General features: G+C 38.1%; 1 protein-coding gene across 2 annotated transcripts in view; it reads left to right on the top strand.

Annotated features, from left to right (window-relative positions):
• The first annotated feature begins 11,574 nt into the window (after positions 1 to 11,574).
• LOC101739066 (uncharacterized) overlaps positions 11,575 to 22,253 on the top strand; it is a 158,774-nt gene continuing 148,095 nt past the window's right edge. For both annotated transcript variants that reach the window (XM_012688646.4, XM_012688645.4), the window contains exon 1: positions 11,575 to 11,858. The gene's annotated coding sequence lies outside the window, so the exon portion shown is untranslated. The remainder of the gene's footprint in view (positions 11,859 to 22,253) is intronic.

Here is a 22,253-nt window from a genome sequence, read left to right as displayed (position 1 = left end):
GCTCCAGGGGGGAGCCGCGTCCCGGCGCGGCGGAAGTTCGAGCGCGGAAACTTCAATCTCGGCGTGCCGTGCTCGAGGCGTGGTCTCGCCGCCTGGCGGACCCCACCTACGGGCGACGGACTGTCGAGGCGATCCGCCCGGTCCTCTCGGACTGGGTGAATCGCGACCGAGGACGTCTCACCTTCCGAGCGACGCAGGTGCTCACGGGACACGGCTGTTTCGGTCGCTACCTGCACCTCGTCGCCCGGAGGGAGCCGACGCCGAAGTGTCACCACTGCAGTGGCTGCAACGAGGACACGGCGGAGCACACGCTCGCGTACTGCACCGCTTTCGCGGAGCAGCGCCGCGTCCTCGTTGCAAAAATAGGACCGGACTTGTCGCTTCCGACCGTCGTGGCTACGATGCTCGGCAGCGACGAGTCCTGGCAGGCGATGCTCGACTTCTGCGAGTCCACCATCTCGCAGAAGGAGGCGGCGGAACGGGAGAGGGAGAGCTCTTCTTCCCTCTCGGCGCCGTGCCGCCGCCGTCGAGCCGGGGTTCGGAGGAGGGCGTTTGTCCAGCTCCAGCCCCTATGAGGAGGCAGTCTCCTCCCGGTGATGGTCACGGGGCGACCTAAGGGGGTTGAGGCTGCGCCGCACGCTACCGTCACTCTAGCGCGCTGGCACCAGGAGGACGGGACGGCGCGTCGGCGGCTGCGGACTGCGATGCGGTCCGCATTTTCGTCGTCGCTGTCGTCGCCGAACATACTGTTGAAGAGCAACCCGGTCGGCGGTGTATCGCGTTCCGACCCGGCAGGCTGGTTCTGGCCCAGCGGGGTATCCCGGAACACCAGCGGCACCGCCCGGGCGGCCTGGTAGGGCCGCCGTACCGCGGAGACCGACGTCGTTGGTCGTCGACTATCGCCTCGACGACCCGTCGGTCGGGCGTCCTCGGGGTGGCGCCGCGTGTCTGGTTGTAGTGTTGACCGCGGGAACCCCCCTACTCTGAACGGGTTCTGACCCCGGACGGAGATCGGACGTCGGGTGTAAGAGTGCAGGGGAGTCGTTTAGTGGGTGGGCCCTAAAATCCTTGGGCCCGCGATCTGCTCTCAACACCTGCAGATCGTTGAGTCTCACATACCCCGCGCGCCCCCTAGGCGCGGGGACCTCGTAGGAGGTTCGGCCCCCGGCCCGAAAAAAAAAAAAAAAAAAAAAAAAAAAAAAAAAAAAAAAAAAAAAAATCCTGCAATTTTCCTGAATGCATGAATTCATGCACCGGTTTAAGCCGGTTTAAAAACCGGACTGCATGACTACTTCGCCTCATCTTTTAAGGTAGATCAGCTGTTTTTAAATACATCTCAGACTTTTACCTCAAGTCTCAACACCAAGTGGACCGTAGGCCGCAATATCCACAGTAAAAAAAAAAAACAAATAGAAAAGCTGATAAATTTTAATTTTAATTGTATTGGGTCGAGTGCTTCATTTGTGTTCTCATATTGTAATTCCCAATTTAAATATACCTAAGAATATAGGATACAATTTTATGATTTCGAAAATCCAAATTAGACAAAAAAAAATGTTACTGTGAAACCTATTAGTCATTATAGCGTTTGATGAATCAATTGAAGATAACAAAGTTATCTGCTTGTTTAATTAAAACCAAGCTGTTCTTCTGGTATTAACGGTACCTATCGGTGAAGGACAGTGATGGTTGGCCGCGTTTATTCTCGGTAGACTCTACCCCATGATCTGTAAGCGGAGTAAAATGTCCCTTCGGAACAAGGTGACACTTTACAAAACTTGCATAAGGCCCGTCATGACTTACGCGAGTGTGGTGTTCGCTCACGCGGCCCGCACACACATAGACACCCTCCAATCCCTACAATCCCGCTTTTGCAGGTTAGCTGTCGGGGCTCCGTGGTTCGTGAGGAACGTTGACCTACACGACGACCTGGGCCTCGAATCAATTCGGAAATACATGAAGTCAGCGTCGGAACGATACTTCGATAAGGCTATGCGTCATGATAATCGCCTTATCGTTGCCGCCGCTGACTACTCCCCGAATCCTGATCATGCAGGAGCCAGTCACCGTCGACGCCCTAGACACGTCCTTACGGATCCATCAGATCCAATAACCTTTGCATTAGATGCCTTCAGCTCTAATACTAGGGGCAGGCTTAGGGACCCCGGTAACCGTACTCGTCGAACTCGACAAAGAGGTCGACGTGCAACCTAACCCATGCATCAGCCCGCTGAGTTTCTCGCCGGATCTTCTCAGCGGGTCGCGATTCCGATCCGGTAGTAGATTCATTCGCGAAACAATTGCTCTTGAGTTGTTAGGTCTCCTTCGGAGGCGCTCGGGCAGTTGTTAGCAAATCCCACCCCTCTTGGCTGAGCCTTTGCTCGCCCACCTGTCCTGGTGAAACTGGAAAGGCCTTCGGGCCACCAGTAAACTTTCAATCATAAAAAAAAAAAAAAAAAAAAGTGATGGTTGGGCTCTGTTTTCAAAGATTATAAAATAGGTGTTAGCTGTCAGTATGAGAATTGTTTTTAGAGTATATCACAAAATTTCACAAAATCAGTTCTTAAGTTTCTATAAAAAAATATCCAAATTCTATCTAGCGCCAATCATCTCGTTGTAAAATGGCTTTGGCTTATGAATAGATCAACCCCGCTGTATTCATTAAAAGTATATTCAAACATCGCTTTACTCACATTCTCCTTACCGTAAATAGCAAAATGAAGGCCCTGAATCTAAAATAATTATCGGCACTTATTTCCACGATATTCATATATCATTCAAATCATTATCATTCAAATGTGCACGATTCATATATCGTGCACGTTTGAATGATAATTTAGCTCCATATGCACACTCTATGATTAGAACATCAAACAATGCTGTGACCAAAAATGTTTAAGAATCCAACAGTAAAGGTTATGCAAGCTGCCTCACTTTTGTCAGTTAAAATATATGGGCTATTTTGGGGAAAGTTCGCAGAAGCCTTTGCTAGGTTTTCTTTTTACATGCAAATGAACGTCTGCCTGAAATGTCTAGATAACGCTTAAGTTCAACTGTAAAGTTCAATGAATCCGAGACTAGTAGGATGTATGATCGCTGCTGTCAGGATAGTTGCTATTCTTTCATTTTGTGACTATACTTGAGACCTTAGAAGTTTATATCTCAAAGTGACATTTACGTTGTAAATGTCTATGGGCTCCAGTAACCACTTACCACCAGGTGGGCTGTGAGCTCTTCCACCCATCAAAGCAATAAAAAAAAACTGTTTGTAAAATTGTTTTGGAATAAAACGGCTTTTTATTGCTATACATTGGCTGCGCAACCGGTGAGTTACTCATGGACAGTCCATCTAGTGTTAAATAGTTACTTAGGTATAGATAGACAACAAAGACGACCACCTCCAAATATTAAGTTGGATGTCTAAATATCATTGTGATACGACTCTCGTACACTTAAAATCACATCAACCTAATAGGTTGTGAATTGTAAAGTACTCACTTTGTAGTAGAAATAGGTAGTGTGGATGTAAATTTTGAACGTAAAAATAATAATCCCTTAAACAGAATCCTTTGGGACTACAATAATGTCCACGGTAGCGCGGTCCCCGTCAATGCTCCTTCGGAGTTGTCCGATTGCGCTGAACTTATTTTAAGTGAAATAGATGTTTTTTCTAATTGTCTCACTACTTAAAGGGAAAATCTGTCGCGGATTATCTCCCAACTAAATTAATCTTAAGCAATGAATGAAATGTATTCAAATCTTAGCTGTATATATATTTTTTTATTTTTGATGTTAATGCACTGTCGATTGCACCTATAATTGAGGTGACATCTGCCATGAACTTTTGTCAATTTGTCAATGTTTTGTATTGATGATTACTTTGTTGGTGCAACTTATTAAATAAATAAATAAATAAATAAATAAACAGCAACTGAGAATTCGAAGAAGACCGCTAATGCTAATACGAGGAGAAGTTAAAAGAAAGTGGTAGAAGTAGCTAGGTATGGTGAATGTCATGTACTCCTATTCCCAGTCGAAACATTAGAGGCGCACATAATACCTCTGTAGTAGCTAATCTATTTTTGAATAAAACGATATCTGTAATGAGCTCTTTTTAGCTTTGAGTACAATATTTTGAGCTATCCAGTGCATTTAATAAAATACAAAGAAAGACACACTGATATTATACAAAAAAAAAAACTAAAAGCATGTATTACAATGTACGGCAGTCTACCTAGTCAGGTCATAAGTATTGTCACACAGTAAAAACTTTTCTTTTAGAATGCTGGCCACAAAAAAGTTTATTGAATTCGAATTTCGAATTGTTCATGAAAATAAAAATGTATACTTTTAGAATTTTACTCATTTTTAAATATGGAGTGGACGCTTAAAGAAGACCGTGTTGCAGTTATTGCGTTGCATCGTTGCGGTTACGCGCCAATTCAAATTTTTAACATACTGAAAAATTTGAATATAACCAAAAGATTCGTTTATCGTACCATCAAACGATACAATGAAGACTCTAGTGTAGATGACAGGTCAAGAAGTGGTCGCCCTCGGTCTGTTAGGACTCCAGCAGTGATAAAAGCTGTGAAGGCGCGAATTCAAAGAAATCCCAAACGTAAGCAGAAACTGTTGGCCCTTCAGATGGGGTTAAGCAGAACCACGGTGAAAAGGGTGTTAAATGAAGACTTAGGGCTTCGGGCATAATGAAGAAAAACAGGACATCGTTTGAATGCTCGTCTAATGGACTTGAGACTGAAGAGATGCCGCGCTTTGTTGAAGTGGTACGCGGGAAAAAAATATCGGGAAATTCTTTTTTCGGATGAAAAATTATTTACCGTAGAAGAGAGCTACAACAAACAAAATGATAAGGTGTACGCACACAGTAGTGAAGAAGCGAGCAACCGTATTCCGCGTGTCCAACGAGGTCATTTTCCATCCTCGCTCATGGTATGGTTGGGAGTTTCTTATTGGGGCTTAACAGAGGTACATTTTTGTGAGAAAGGTGTAAAAACGAATGCAGTTGTGTATCAAAATACAGTCCTGACGAACCTTGTGGAACCTGTTTCTCATACCATGTTCAATAACAGGCACTGGGTATTCCAACAAGATTCGGCGCCAGCTCATAGAGCGAAGAGCACACAAGACTGGCTGGCGGCGCGTGAAATCGACTTCATCCGGCACGAAGACTGGCCCTCCTCCAGTCCAGATTTGAATCCGTTAGATTACAAGATATGGCAACACTTGGAGGAAAAGGCGTGCTCAAAGCCTCATCCCAATTTGGAGTCACTCAAGACATCCTTGATTAAGGCAGCCGCCGATATTGACATGGACCTCGTTCGTGCTGCGATAGACGACTGGCCGCGCAGATTGAAGGCCTGTATTCAAAATCACAGAGGTCATTTTGAATAAACTTTAGTGTCATAAGAATCTATGTTTTGTTAAGTTCATTTTGGTATATGAATGGTTACATAATGAATAAACTTGTTTCAATTATTTTACATTAAACATGTGACAGAATTTATGACCTGACTAGGTATACTAAACGATACTAGGAAATTCACCGCAATTCGGACTTTAGACATATAAATGACTGCAACGAATGCTGTCTGTAAAATATTTCACAAATCAGTCAGATTTGAATAGAATTTTCGTGTCTTATAAATAAAATATTAGGGTTACAACTTTGCAAGATAAAAAAATCGTATGAAAAGTAATTACGTACAAATTTTCTTTGATTTTAGTAGATAGATTTGAGACTAGTTTCATTATCGGGTTTATTATTTTCACTTCTGATGTATCGAATATTGATGAGTTTTAGTGTTCACGTGTAGCTCTTTCAATAATAGTACTCGTTAAGATTGTTCTAAAGAGCCTGTATTCAACGAATTCAATGAAATCATTTATTTTCAATGTGGATGTCACTGACTTTTCTTTTTGAAAGTTAAAATAAATGTTACCATTGGACCAAGAAAAGCCACTGTCCTAACAAAGACCGACGAAACAAACTCAACAGGCATATTTTTGAAGTGAAAACTTCTTTAGAATCGTTGTGATTTCAAACCGGATACAACGGAAAAAACGACAGGTAAGAGACACAAATACAAAAATGTGTAGGATGAAGCCAGCAAAGAATGAGACAGAAATATACATACTATTTAATACAGCGCCATCTGTGAGATTTTTTAATACTAACGTGTGTATGAAAGCTCTTGTAGTGAATTTTAATTTAGGATTATACGTGAAATTAAAATATCAATTCACAGAGGGCGCTACCTTACAATTATTTACTAATGACAAAATTTTACATATACTTAAGACGTTTAGGATAATTGTATTTTAATTTTGGAAGGTTTCACTTCTACCACGTGTGAATTGCACACATGTATTTTTTTTATTCATGTTCTTATTTATTTGAAATGTTTAAATGTATTAATTTAATGTATAACCTATATTATAATTTTACTAATTTTAAGACAAATCAACTGAACTTGAAAATTTGCATACGTATCCAGGGTCGATGACAATACAATAATATCTCATATCCGACCTTGGCGACGGAGCAACGCAAAGCCGTCATCGCCCGAAACATGTCTTGTCGGATCCCCAGGATCCACTCACGGTGCTTTTAAGCTCTTCAAGCGCCAGTAAACGCCCTCGTTGAACTCGTCGATCACGACGAACAGTTCGACGAGCGAACTAAACCATAGACACAACTCACTGAGTTTCCCGTCGAATCTTCTTAGTGGTTCGAGATTCCGATCCGATGGTGTATTCTGTGAAATGCTCTTGTAGGGCTAGTCACAATTTCTCTGAGATTGAGCCTGTGATCTCGCCCACCCGTGCGCACATATCTGGAATAGCCACTTAAGTTACTAACAAATAGGTAGGAACGGAAAAAAAACAACGACTTTATGTTTCTTGTTTATGTTTATATAACAAATTTTTTTTTTTTTTTTTTATTGCCTTTGTAGGCTGACGGGCATACGGCCCACCTGATGGTGAGTGGTTACCGTCGCTCATGGACTTCAGCAATGCCAGGGGCAGAGCCAAGCCGCTGCCTACCATATTTATACAATTTTAAAATGATCGGTTGGAGCGTCTGGGACTACGGAGGGACTTTGCTTCTCTCTGTATTTTGTACCGTATGTTTAATGGTGGAGTGCTTTGAGGAATTGTTTGAAATGAATCCATCATCTCGTTTTTACGATCGCACCGCCCGTCACCGGAGTAGAATTCATCCATACTACCTGGAGCCACTGCGTTCATCATCATGGGCGACGGTAACCACTCACCATCAGGTGGGCCGTATCCTCGTCTGACAACAAGGGCAATAAAAAAAAATAAGATATTACCTACTCAATAATTGCGGAGAGCCCAAATTAATTTGATAATCTGTTAAACTTTTAGCCCTTTAGAAATCGATCCTCAAAGGTTCTAAAACGCATCTCTGGATTGGTATTAAAAATAATGAGTTTTAAACTACATACAAATTGTAAGGTAAATTTTTAGAACACAAAGTTCTGTAACGTATTCCATAGCTGTCATTCGATGCAGTAACCCTGGGCGAGGCGAGGTAATAAATCGTGGATTATCACAAACAAACCGAAAGATTTGCCGGTTCATCGACATTTATTATTCAGTTCATCAAGTAAATATTTTACTTTTCCGAATCTTTTACGGTCATGGAAAACTCTTGAGATATTCGTGAGAGCGTAGATTTCTGTAGTTCCGGTTCGAAAGGTGGATTATCTTCAATAGATTACGATGCGATTGATACGAGAATACGATACAGATATAGGCAGCAGAGTGGTATTTTGGTAGGTTTACTGGTGGTTGGACCTCTGGTGAGTCCGCGCGGGTAGGTGCCACCGACCTGCCTATTTCTGCCGTGAAGCAGTAATGCGTTTCGGTTTGAAGGCTAGGGCAGCCGTGGTAACTATACTGAGATCCTAGAACTTATATCTCAAAAGGTGGGTGGCGCATTTACGTTGTAAATGTCTATGGGCTCCAGTAACCACTTAACATCAGGTGGGCTGTGAGCTCGTCCACACATCTAAGCAATAAAAAAAAAAAAAAAATACATTTGACTAGTATACATTTGAGAGCCTAAAATGAAAAACTATTACAATAAATACAAAAGAATTGAATTTCTTTCCATTCAAAAGCTTTATTTTTTGTTCATTAAACAAACGTTTATTTGATTAAATTACTTTTTAGGTGGGTGGCGCATTTACGTTGTAGATGTCTATGGGCTCCAGTAACCACTTAACACCAGGTGGGCTGTGAGCTCGACCAAAGCAATAAATAAATCTAAGCAATAAATAAAATATATATATATAGGTATATATATAGGTATATATATCAAATATTACTATATGTTAAGATTTTGATCATGTTTAAATTATGTACCAAAATTATAACGGATGAGATTATAATTATTTTCTTTGAAAACTTAAAATGACCTAGTCATAGTATACGAATATACAATGACACTGCCAGGTATAATTTTGAATGTCGTTAAAACTTTGTCCTATAAAACATTAAGCCCCGATGAAGCGTTGGCGGAATATTACAAAACCCAAGGCCAGTCTGATACTAAAAGACGTGGTTCGAATATCAATCAATTATCTTTAAATTATTAATGGATTTGTGTAAAATGCACGTAGTTTACAGAGTAGGGCAGTAATTTTTTTCGCTTTCACGAATCACGAGATACAATTTTTATATATTTTTACTATTGAATGTCCCATCATCTTTATTTAAAACTAGCTGAGTCCCGCGATGTTACCCGCGGTTATTGTCGTACCGCGGGTGACGCCGCGGGGCGAAGCTAGTCTAAAAAAGTAGCTGCAGTTACTCCTTATATTATCAGCTACCTATCAGTGAAGGTCCCGTCAAAATCGGTTCAGGCTTTTCAAAGATTAGCCGGAACAAACAGACAGACAGACAGACAAAATAAAAAAATAAAAATGTTATTTTGGTATATGTACTGTATATACATACTTACGCATTTAGTAAAAGTGGTTATTTTATTATTACAAAAAGACACTCAATTTTATTTATTTGTATAGATATTCACACGACACGAAAACCGTAATGGATTCAGAACGTTGGAAATTAAAAAAAAAAAATAACCGAAAGTTTAAAATAAAAAAAATTGCCTACTTATTGCTATTAGTCTCGAGGGACTATGCTAGCTTCACTAGACGTGTAGGCAAACTTGGGCTTAACCTGGAGACTTTGCTAACATTAGCCCTAGCAAGAAAAATGGTACGCTGAATCTGCCACCGGATCGGAATCGCAACCCACTAAGAAGATCCGGGGAAACTCAATGTCTTTGTGTTAATTTTCTTGACAAACCCTTTGTCGCGTTCGACGGGTTCCATAAAAAGGTTACCGGGTTTTTTAAGTAGTAGCGTATGTAGTTCAGACTTCTAATTATTGCTTTATGGTAAACATTAGCCGTAATAGCCCGCTGCTGATCATCTTTTGAGTAAGCTACTTTTTCTTATACATTATTTTTTTTATTTTAATTTATTCATATTTCAATTAATTTTTTTTACAAAGAAGCATATTTTATTACAGGTAAAAGAACATTCTTCTTCCAAATTACATGATCTATAGCGTAATCAATCAAATTATATGTAAGTTATATATGTTTTTCGTACAGCACAATTTATTCTCGAATACCAATCTCAATCATAAAAAACGTGATGGTGCAGTTAGACAAAAAAGAACAAGAAACCGTACAGAAAATCCGTAAGTATTTATATGTATGTTGTACACATTTGATCCATTTTCTGTGCATATCTGTAGTTTCCCAATCATTTATATTATCAGTTGGTCAATATATTTACGCCCAAAGCTTTATAAGCCTGAAATGGATTGCCTAGGCTCGTTTGGACTTAGTACCGAATTACAATTAAACTTATTACTTTAATAATTGCGTGTTTACCAGTAGTGAAATATTATCACCGTTGTCACGAGAATGTGTCATTTAATCGGAAACTGTAGGCCGTTTCATACTTCGGTAATGGCGGGGAAAGTAAAGTTCCGATTTAAATTGTTCTAATATTTGTTAGATTTAACAATTCCACCATTAGCAGAATTTCACTGATCAGTTTTCGAAAAAAAGGTTTCCAGGCAGAGTGTGAGCTTTTCGTGCCTTTTGGAGAAAACTATTTTTTACAAACGAATTTGAGTGGAAATCAAATGTGAATCATAGGATATTCAGAACCACCAAGCACTTAATCAGCAAGGTAACGAGGTCCGATTTATTTCGAATACCATGAATGACCCTATAATTGCGGGTGGATACCACCACCCTGCCTATTTCTGCCGTGAAGCAGGAATGCGTTTCTGTTTGAAGGGTGGGGCAGCCGTTGTAACTGTAACTATAGGTACTTGAGACCTTAGAACTTATATCTCAAGGTGGGTGGCGCATTTACGTCGTAGATGTATATGGGCTTCAGTAACCACTTAACACCAGGTGGGCTGTGAGCTCGTCCAGCCATCTAAGCAATAAAAAAAAAACTTGTACCGGCTATATGTCACAGATTATAAAAAACATTTCTATTAAAGTCTGCCATTAAAATAATGTTATACATATTATAAATATACCTTTTGAATAGTCTATCATTGAACAAGGTTGGTCACTGAAACATTGTGTCAAGGTGAATTATCTTCTATGAAACATTGATCGATCAAGTTTCCCTCGTTCCATTTAGACTTTATTTGGACAAGTTCGGACTTTGTTTAAGTTTTCTTATTTATGTACGATCCGTATAGTGACCTATAATTAAGAAAACAATATTGAATTACTCTGAACTGAACAGCGATTCTTCTTTTTAATATGTTTGACTTTTTCAATTACCGTTTGATTGATCGAGGTTTTTCTTTTTGGGTTATAAAAATCGCCCCTCCTCTCTATTGATCTTCAGATAAACGAAATTAATGAACGAGTAAACTGACCGACTATAACCTTGGATGCTACTCCTCATTAAAGGAAATTGTATAAGGCATATTGGAATGTATTTTTGCAACTGGTAGGTGGTCGTTCTTTATTTTTGAAACTGATTTTTACTGGTGGTAGGACCTCTTGTGAGTCCACGCGGGTAAGTACCACCGCCCTGCCTATTTCTGCCGTGAAACAGTAATGCGTTTCGGTTTGAAGGGTGGGGCCGCCGTTGTAACTATACTGAGATCTTAGAACTTATATCTCAAGGTGGGTGGCGCATTTACGTTATAGATGTCCATGGGCTCCAGTAACCACTTAACACCAGGTGGGCTGTGAGCTCGTCCACCCATCCAAGCAATAAAAAAAAAAATTGCGACAAAATTCAAATCTCGTATAAATTTGGAATCCAGTTTTTTGTGCGCGAAAATATTTTAATATATTTTTTTGGTTAAACTTTAGTCATTAAAACTCAAACCGCGCAAAAAACGTACAAGAACACAAAAGATCACCGGAAAATTAACGGCCAACGTCCGAAAACACTACCGGAAAAACTTTTCGGAGCTTCATGTCTGAAACCGCCTACACTGTGTAAAGTCGAAGCTTTCCTCTTCAGTCGAATCCTGAACGCCGTTGCGTCCGCCCGTGTCGCGACGCTATCCGTTCGCACACTAAATTTTTAATATCCATCGGAACTGGGCTGCAAACTAAATCGTGTCTACTGTCGATTTCGGATTTAATACACCTTTACGGTTAGTGTGAATGTGGAACTTTCAATTTGGAACGCTCGGATGACAGTCGGCCAGTGTGAAGTCGTTTTTGCGATTTTTCTATGTTTGCAACTTGTTTGAAGTGAGTCCAGGCTTCTGGGTGAGCGTCCTGTTCTATATTCTTAAAGGTAAGGGCTCTAGCATATTTCAACTTTTTCCTTCCATAGGGTTGAAGTGCTTTTAAATGCACACACACACACATTATGATAATTGAAAAAAGTAATTCATTAACAGAAAAAAAGAGAAATATTAGTAATTAAAATTAAAGTAAATACTAACTGAATTTAATTCATGGTATTGATGATACTTTTCTTAATTTATTCTGTAGCAAGCAATCAAATATTCAGTTTGGTTTTAGCAAACGCTTTCGCTTAGTTTATTAATAATTAATCGAGTTGGAGAGAACTGAATCGTGCAATTAAAGAAATTAGTAGATAAAAATATAATAAAACCCATGTGATGCCAGTCGCCGAAGGTATATTATTATGCAATTTTACTTTTTACTTTACATGCTTTTTATTGACAGAAAATAAACCTTTAATGATTTTTTTGTTGGAATTAGCGTACCAATATATTTTTAATTTTATTGGTGGTACAGAGTATTGTGAACCCATACGAGCTATGTACCTAAATCCTGTCTATTTATAGCGCTAGAAAGCGCGATTAAATATGCGTTAAACATTTCGACCGCTTGTATTTGTTGTTCCTTTTGTAGACAGCGAGTATGGAGCCCAGCTGGTGGTAAGTGGTCACCATCGCTCAAAGACGTCGGCAAAGATAAGGCCACAGCTAAGCCTCTGCTTGCCGATGAGGATTATTCTCGAATCTCAGTTGAAGGAGAACACGTCATAACATTTCGATCTGATTCCTGACTTAAACTATAACTCAGGTCTCAAAGTAGGCGGTGGCATTCACGTAGATTCTAGTAGCCTATTAGACAGGGAAGCCTAATTAATCTCATTGACCCTACGACGTTAAAATGTTGTTGCATCTTATGGGAATGAATTAGGTATTACATACAACAATTTATATGACAAGAGTGAAGTATGATTAATTCTACATCAAAATAAAATCCAAAGAGATGCAAAACATTAAATACAAATAGTTTTATACAAAGGGCGGTTTTCCTTTTGCCAATCAGGTGGACAATATCATATAAGGCAATAAATTAGCTGTAGTGTCGATAGTGATAGAAAAAATAATATTTATATAAATTTTATTATAATAATCAGGTGGCGTAAAAAGACTTGGATGGAATGTGTAAAAGAGGATATACATGCATACGAAAGAAAGGTTTGAGTGCGGAGATGACGTATGATAGGCCTAAAAGGAAAAAGAAGACATGTGACGACCCCACGTAGTGGGTGGGATAAGGACAACAACAAGAAATATCAATAATTTAAAGTAATAGCTTTATCTACCAAAAGGCAAGAGAAAAAGCCTTATAAGGAAGCAGTGTGAGTTCCCAACACGACATTAAGCACATAAAGTTTTAAATTCAACTCCTTCAATCTTGATAATATGATGCTAATTAATAGTGAATCACACTGTGATGCATGGTTTTTATTTAATAAAAATTTACATTTTCAGTAACTTTTTAACTCCTTTATAGTAGCATCAATCAATACGAAACAGCGGGTGCTATGTTTTTAAGGTGACGTAAACCCCGAGGCTTTACGAAGGAATATTGGAAAAGTAGTAGGCGGAATTCTCTGATTAATAATCGGACTGAATTCCGTATAAGATCCACTGACCCATCATTATCACAACCGTAATCTATCTATCTAGCAATCCCAACTATTTCTCGAACTTTGGGGTTTATGTATTACTAATGGTATAGATGTCATCAGTTGTTTCGCGCAACTCAGTTTGATCCCGAACTCTGACTGAATGTTAAAGGTAGTTCTATTGAAAACAGAAGGATATAATAATATATTATAATAATATATATTCTGTAAGCTAAGTGAGTTCACATGAAAATTGTATAGTTAATGATTTTGGAGGCGTTTAGCTGTAAACATTGATTTAACGAATTTTTGCTCCAAAATTATGTTTAGTTAGGCACATGAACCATAAACAAGTTACGGATTTGTTTTCAGACATTTTGGGAACGGTCGATGACGGTTATTCAAGAATAGAATATATGGCTAGGCGATTGACTATCAAACGTGTTATTTCCATTTGGAAAAGCTACCTATTGTTGCATCATGATTTTTTCAAGACTCTTTTGTGGCTAACTGATCAGTAAAGTTGTGTAAATTATTTTGACGGTAATTATCTTATCAATACAGCATTTCAGGCTTGAAGTATAAATTCATAACTTACGACAATTTTTAAATTATTAGTTAGTGTGGAATAATTTAACAAATTTGCTGGATTTCGGATTAAGTCAGGCTTCAATGAATAGGGAATGGCTGTAAAAAAACACACGCTTACTTCTTCTTCTTGCCTTTATCCCACATTTTGTGGGATCAGCGCAGTGTGTACTGTTATCATGATGCATAGGGATTTGGCATGAGTTTTACGACCGGCCGCTTGCTGACATCAACCAACCTTTGGTTATATCTTCATGTATCTATTTTGCCATAGGGAGGGTATTTTTCTGTTTCTTCTTTGATGTTGCTTTTATTTCATTCGTTTTTGCATCTATGATTTGTATTTTATCATTATAAATATTTACAATGATATTTAGATTATCAATTACTAAAAAGAGAAAAATATCACATTATATTTGTGTTGTGTTTCTGTATGTTCAAAATAATAATAATAAAAACGCCGTGCTGTGTATTTGTCAATCTATATTTCGGTATTTGATGTTTTCATTGTTTGTTTAATGAAAATTCCTACTTTTTTATTTAATTTGAAGTAATGGCTGTCGCTGTTAGTCGAGGCTAATAATTTACTATGATAAAATTAGTGGATTACAATATTCATACTGGTTTTCGAACGGTAGTAATTAATGCGTTCCGAATTGAAATGTTTGAACAAGATTTATTAAAACTACTTTAAATACCGTGCTTTCTTTGTCTCCATTATATTATTTTGTTGCAAAACATTCTGAGACAGATTCTCGAAATATAAATGACTTGAATATTCATGAGCACTTTCGTGACTGCAGCGTTTCTATTCGAGAGATAAAATGCATTTTACTTTGAGTCTCGTATTGTCTCCAACAGTTAATGGAATGTCAACGGCCCAGGTTTTAGAGGAACTCATAAGCTTCGAAACGCGAACGGCGCTATTCAACTTCGATGGATGATGTTGAAGTCTCTATTGTAATCTATAACGGCTATTCCCACCATATAAAGTGGATCGAATCGTAACTTTAGGTTACCAGAGCAGATTCCTATGATATGATAGATGTATCCTATCACTAAAAATGTTAAAGCCCAAATGCAGAGCTCAATAGAAACAGTACATGTCTTATCTTTTATATAGGCAAAGTGGCCTTGATATGTGAAAATAAAGACTACAATGCCTTCTTAATAGAACGATTATCGCTTTACAAACTCACGTTTGACAGTTCGTGAGAAATTACATCAATATGTTGATAAAATTAAGAATTCAGAACTTTAACCTCATATCCCGAGATAAGTGGCAGCATTTAGATCCACGATCTCAATACCGGGAATTCCACGTTGTTCTCAGCTAAAATAACGTAAACACATTTAATGATGTCACGGTGAGTCACAACAAAACATGCCAGGTATTCAGGATGAAATCCCGTCTTAACATTAGTACGGGTACCGCCTAAGGCGAGACTTTCAGCGCGCATCGCGGTACCGTAAGCTTCGTGTAGTCGGTGTGGTGGAGCTCGATGGGGTTTAGTCGGTAGTCGTTCTGCGGGGCAAGTGCTTCGCGCGCCTTTTTCAAGGCGTAGTCTCCTGTGAGAAATTGGGGGAGGTGAAGGACCTCGGCCCTTCTCTTCTCCCCTTCTTCCTCTCAGGAGGCGCCGGAGTCCGACATAACCCGGTCCGTTACCCCCCTCGACCGGGTATCCGTAAATGGATTCCCCAGCGTTAAAAAAAAAAAAATACAATTTCAATCCTATTCGGGATCACTTAGACTTTGTATCCATTCCGGATTAATGTCCATTTGCTATTTAATTAGTAAAAAGCTACGTGCACTTAATTAATTCCGTTTGCCGTGCCGGTCCTTTTAGAAGGACTCGTTTTACTAAAATATAAGTAAAATACATTATCCTTTAGTCTGCTTACCGAACTAGAGAAATTAAAGAGTTTATGTGTGTGCTTTTTCTAGTCTAAGATAAGAATAAACAACAGAAAAGTTATATGACAAACATTATAACACATTCAACAGAAACAGCGTAGTTAAAAAGCCATCATTCAATAAACAATTAAGATCCAAATTCAGATCTTAATAGTGTTAATAAGATTATGTATAAAAAACCGTTTATAAAACTAGCGACCCGCCCTCGCTTCGCTTCGGAAACATTAAAACACACATGAAACCAAAAAAATAAAATAAAAAAAAGTAGCCTATGTTCATCAGGGACAATGTCGGCTTCTAATGGAAAAAGAATTTTTCAAATCGGTCCAGTAGTTTCGGAGCCTATTCGAAACAAACAAACAAACAAATCTTTCCCCTTTATAATATTAGTATAGATATAGATTATGAAGTCGTCGTTCGTAATTTTACTTTTTTTTTACGAATTATTGCTTCACGGCAGAAATAGGCAGGGCGGTGGTGAGTAGGTATCACCACCCTGTCTATTATTTAACTCACAAGACGTCCTACCAGCAGTATTTAGAATTTTGCGGGTTTAATTTTTATTACACAATGTTATTCCTTCTCCGTGGAAGTCAATCGGATACATTTGTTAAGTACGTATTTCATTAGAAAAATTGGTACTTGCCTGCGGGATTCGAACACTAGTGCATCACAAAATACGAATGCACCGGGTGCCTTATCCTTTAGACCACGACGACCTGAGCTGAAACTGCCTGTTTCTGTCGTGAAACAATAATGCTTTTCGGTTCGAAGAACAGGCTGCCGTTTACTTTAAAATTGAAATCCAGAACTCATATCTTAAGTTGGGGAGCGGCATTTACGTTGTTGGTGTCTATGGGTTCCGGTTACTATTTAACACCAGGTGGACCTTAAGCTCTTGCACCCATCTAAGCAATAAAAAAACTTAAATTCATTCCAGTATTACTAAAAAACATTTTGTTGTTTTTTTTTGTTTTTGCAAAATTGGATTAATTCTCGTTTAGTATGAAACGATTCGGCCCCGTATATCGAAGCTATACCCGTGGTTCGTCACGTACGCATCGCAAGTTGATTTTTCTCCCTTAACTCTGACGTGACGGATCAAGATTTTACAAGATCCAGTCCGGTCACGTGCCAAAGGAAATTGGTCGATTTTTATCAACATAAAGTACCGGCGTTCACTGATATCGCTCATTCCGATCTAATCCCGATGAATTCAGACCAATGAGTGAATTGGGTAAAGCTTGTGAAGTTATCAAGGGCTCTTGATTTGACAAGGAACCGGCGTCTCTAGTAGTTTTTAGGTGCTTTTCCCTTGATTATATTTAATTCAATTTATTAGAAGACGCTTTGAATGAATGTTCCTTATTGAAGTAACATCAATACATTTCATGTATAACTAAATTTTAATTGATTATGTCATTAACGAAAAAATGTTTGAAATACTTTCTTATGAAAGAAATTAGAATTTCGACATAAGTCGTAATGAAATTAAATATAATTTAAAAACATTTGTTACATTTGAGAGTAATATTTAAGACGATCTTTACTTACGCGGCAATTATGTCACGGAACGGAATTACCACCGCCCCGCCTATTTCTGCCATGAAGCAGTAATGCGTTTCGGTCTGAAGGGTAGGGCAGCCGTTGTAACTATACTGAGATCTTAGAACTTATATCTCAAGGTGGGTGACGCATTTACGTTGTAGATGTCTATGGGATCCAGTAACCACTTAACACCAGGTGGGCTCTGAGCTAGTTTGCCCATCTAAGCAATAAAAAAAAATAAAAAAAGTGATATTTATTTAAGGAACATTTTTTCGCACATGTGCTCTAGCAGTATAAGGACAAATAATTTATAGATTTATAAAAAAGTCACAGTTATAAGCCAGTTTCTTTTTTTTTTTTTTTTTTTTTTTATCTTTATTTAAGGAGATTATTCACTTAGTGAATATGTCACTCCATTGTGCAACAAAAGATAGTAACAAAAATATATAAAATTATATAAAAAAATAAAGAAAACTGTTATCGTCTCTGAAGGCCCACCAACACTATTTTATAAAGTGACTTAGCCATTTCGGATTCCGGAAAGGCTAATACGCAATTTACACCTCCAACTTGTCGGAAATTTGTATGTTTTGCAAAGAATTGTTGTCTCAAATCATCATTCCGCGCACACTCCATCATAATGTGAAAAACGTCTTCCACTACATCACAAACTGAACATTTGGGATCAGGAGCCTTCCCCATTAAATGAGCAAATTTATTGAGTGGGATGTGCCCGGAACGAAGTCTGAAAACAGTCACTAGGGTGGTTCTATTAAGGTTACAAGAATCAAACCATGGCGTTTTCCATGGTAGACTTTGAATTGTTTTGTACCACACGCCTTTTTCCAAAGACCTTTCATCGAAAAGCCAGTTTCTTTGAACCACTACTTCGACAACCTTTTGTGATTGTGATATTAATTTTCTATTTTCTTCCATAAATTTCTCGTAATTCCTATCTTGAATCTGCACTTACTATTGGACGAGCTGGTATAGCCGGTTCTGCTTATTCCGTTTGTGAGGGAATCTTGTGATTGCATTTGCAGACTTATCGTTGTTATAGGAGAAGGCAGACTGTAAGTTCAATGTTATGGTGACATTTTTATTGCATTCTCTATAATCTATAGTACTATTCCGAAACCGGTTTGCTTGTAATAAACACGGTTTTTTAAAACTCGATAAAATATTAACCGATCTTCGAATTATCATTGCGATAACAAAAAACTTTAATGATTTTCCCGGCCTTGTCGACCTCCATCCACAGCAGTATGCGTGCCTATAATTTAAGTATTTACACGTAATTGGTCACTTAACAAATTGCTTCGGGCTTAACCGCAGTCGGAACTGACGTAAACTCTCCATTTTATCATACGAATGAAATAACGCGCATATTATTGCAAAATATCTTGTTATATTGCGGTGCTACTTGCCAATTTCAATCACTTCAATTACAATACTTTCCCAACAATGTACTTTCAGCTCGTATGTGTGAATCAACTAAGAGCTCTATCGAACTGTTATTTAATAATAAATCTAATTTAGCTCTATATCTTGAAAAAGCCTAACGATGGTAATGCTGCTAAATTTTGACTACTTTAAACTATTACAGTACTGCCACAGTACTTACTCACTTTTATTATTTTCGCACTATATCTTAATAACCTAATAATATTTATGGACTTCTCATCAACAACTAAGTATAGTTTGTGTGATTTCAAACCGTCATCACCGTAGTTGAATCAGACAACACAACAATATTTTTCTTACTTCCAAAGAATGCTATGGCTCCCATCATTTTCGCAGCAATTTTAAGGCACCCTCAATAATGCCACGAAAGATGCGGAGCTATTTAGAAATTTTTACGATAATGACAGTTAGGCACGTTTGTTTTTGTAAGAATCTAATCCAGTGTTGACAATTCACTATTTTCAAGCGGTACTTACCAATATGGTATTTTATATCTTACTATATGACCCGGCAGACTTCGCAGTGCCTCAATCGATAAATAAAAGACGTAAAAGGAATCCGTCCGACGGGGGACACAACAAAGGGAAAACAAAATTGTTATTTTCATTTAATTCCGAGCATTTTCATATTTATTTACCTTTTAAACCTTCTCTGGACTTCCACAAATAATTATTCAAGACCAAAATCAGCCAAATCGGTCCAGCCGTTCTCTAGTTTTAGCGAGACTAACGAACAGCAATTCATTTTTATATATATTTCTATAATTTCTCGGCTTTAACGGCTAAATTTGATGTTCAATATTTTCAGAACTTTCAAATAACTATAACTGTTGTAACTATACTGAGATCTCAGAACTTATATCTCAAGGTGGGTGGCGCATTTACGTTGTAGATGTCCATGGGCTCCAGTAACCACTTAACAATCAGGTGGGATGTCAGCTCGTCCACCCATCTAAGCAATAAAAAAAAAGTTTCAGTTTGGTCTCGGGCGACCTTTACGTTATTCGTCGAAGTTTACAAATATTCAATATTAGGTACCGTCGATTCTGTAGCGCGAGTTTAGTGAACGTCATCGAATAAGTTAGTCGGTATTGATACAATTACTATTCCACTTGTGTGTTGAAAGGCATTTGTGTTATCAGGCTTGAAGAATAGCCATGATTTCATTTGGCTTCAGATTTCGTCCTCGTAAGTTAATTAACTTCGTTGTCTGTGTAATCACAAAGGATGATTAATTTATCTGTTATACGAATTTAGATATTATTTTGGCGACATATTTTGGAGAGAACTCTTTGTTTTGAGTTTTGTAACCACTAAGATGCTTAATGATTAAGTCCTGGTTGTCTATTGGAGATAGTACGAATATACCAAATTCGACATTAATTTGTATTATAACAGACACTAATATTGTAATAAATTACAATAAAATCAGTTAAGGGTGAAACAACATATTTGACTCAGAGTTATAATAAATACAATTACTACTTACAGTTTAACCAATAATTGAATGCCCTTCAATAACTGTTTACATAATCCCATAGATATTGTACATTATATTAATAAAGTAGAACAAAGGTTACGCATTTCTATATAGGGGTCAAAATTTGAATAAAAACTCTGAAAGAAACATCCAACGAATATCGGTTTGTAGGTTTGTAGAATAAATACTGAGATACAGGAGATATTTTCTTTTAAAGAATATAATAATATAGGGCTGTGTGAAAAGGTATTTTCATTTAACTATTTTACTAATTCAATTATTTACATTCGAAATTCAGACATTCAGAGAGACTTTACGTAGGATGCAGGACGCTGATTTATCATTGGAAACGCTTTGTTCCAATCGCCTATTGTACAAATACATATTAATAAATGTGCTTGTTGACTGTTTTCTTAATGTTAATTATGTTTTTGTGTACAATAAAGTATATTCTCTCTTTCTATTCCTCTCTCTATCTCTCTCTTTATAATTTACACTTAATTTTCTTGTAATAATCCAAGAAAAGGAATCTTTACCTCGCAGCCGATTGCAGACTTATTTTTAGCAATTTTATGTCCAACAATAAAACTCACACTGGCTTGTGTTGTAACCATTTAGGAAAAGCCATCATTACCACGAAACTAGATTGCAGATGGGAGCGAATCTACGTTGTTATGAGAAGAAAATCTCAATCTAGACTGTATTTCCCAAGGGTGATAAACTGCAACACAATATAGTAACTTTATGAAAAATGTTTCTATAAAGTCTTGTGACATACATATTATGGATAGTCATACTCGTAGTTTAATAAAAAATCTAACCCATAGGCATATCTATGTATGTCATTTATGCCTGTGGGTTAAAAAAAGGTTATTAGTGAGTCTACCTCACTTGTACTATATACATTTGTTAAAGCTAATCGCTGGCTATCGATGGTTTAAGGTTTATGATACTACCTCTGCAAATTCCAAAAGTAGTTATCATTTTATTTACATAATTTCGGGCGTAATTTTAAATCCGCACCAGTACTAACCATATTGCCTTTATCTGCCGCGAAACGATTCTGCCTTCCAGTTCGAAGAATGGGACAGCTGTTTTACAATACAATTAAAAGTACGACCTTATGTAAGGTCCTACATAGTAAAAGAATAAATTTTGATGGAGGAAAAATACAAAATATAGTGCCCAAGAAATGCTTGTTGGATGTGGTAAAGGCGGATATGGAGGAGAATAACCTCACTCAGGAGGATGCAGAAGCCCAGGCAAAGTGGAGGAGTTTAAGTTGGAAAGCAGACCCTGGCACTAGAGCGGCATAACGCTAGGAAGTAAAAGAAGAAGACGAAATGCGTACCTGAATCGACGTCTTTTTGATTGCACTGAATAGTCACGTTAAGCCAAAATAACTTTAATATCTGTTTGAAATAAATTGAAATAATTTTCGTTAGCCGCACGTATCAATGCATCTTTTTTTTATTGCTTAGATGGGCGGACGAGCTCACAGCCCATCTGGTGTTAAGTGGTTACTGGAGCCCATAGATATCTACAACGTAAATGCGCCACCCACCTTGAGATATAAGTTCTAAGGTCTCAAGTATAGTTACAATGGCTGCCTCACCTATCAAACCGAAACGCGTTACTGCTTCACGACAGAAATAGGCGGGGTGGTGGTGGTACCTACCCGCGCGGACTCACAAGTGGTCCTACCACCCGTTATTACCCAAATTATAATTTTGGCGGGTTTCATTTTTATTACACGATGTTATTCCTTCACCATGGAAGTCAATCGTGAACATTTGCTGAGT

This window comes from Bombyx mori, chromosome 8 (assembly GCF_030269925.1).
Source record: "Bombyx mori chromosome 8, ASM3026992v2".
Classification (NCBI taxonomy): domain Eukaryota; kingdom Metazoa; phylum Arthropoda; class Insecta; order Lepidoptera; family Bombycidae; genus Bombyx; species Bombyx mori.
This window is presented reverse-complemented; position numbering and strand designations above follow the sequence as displayed.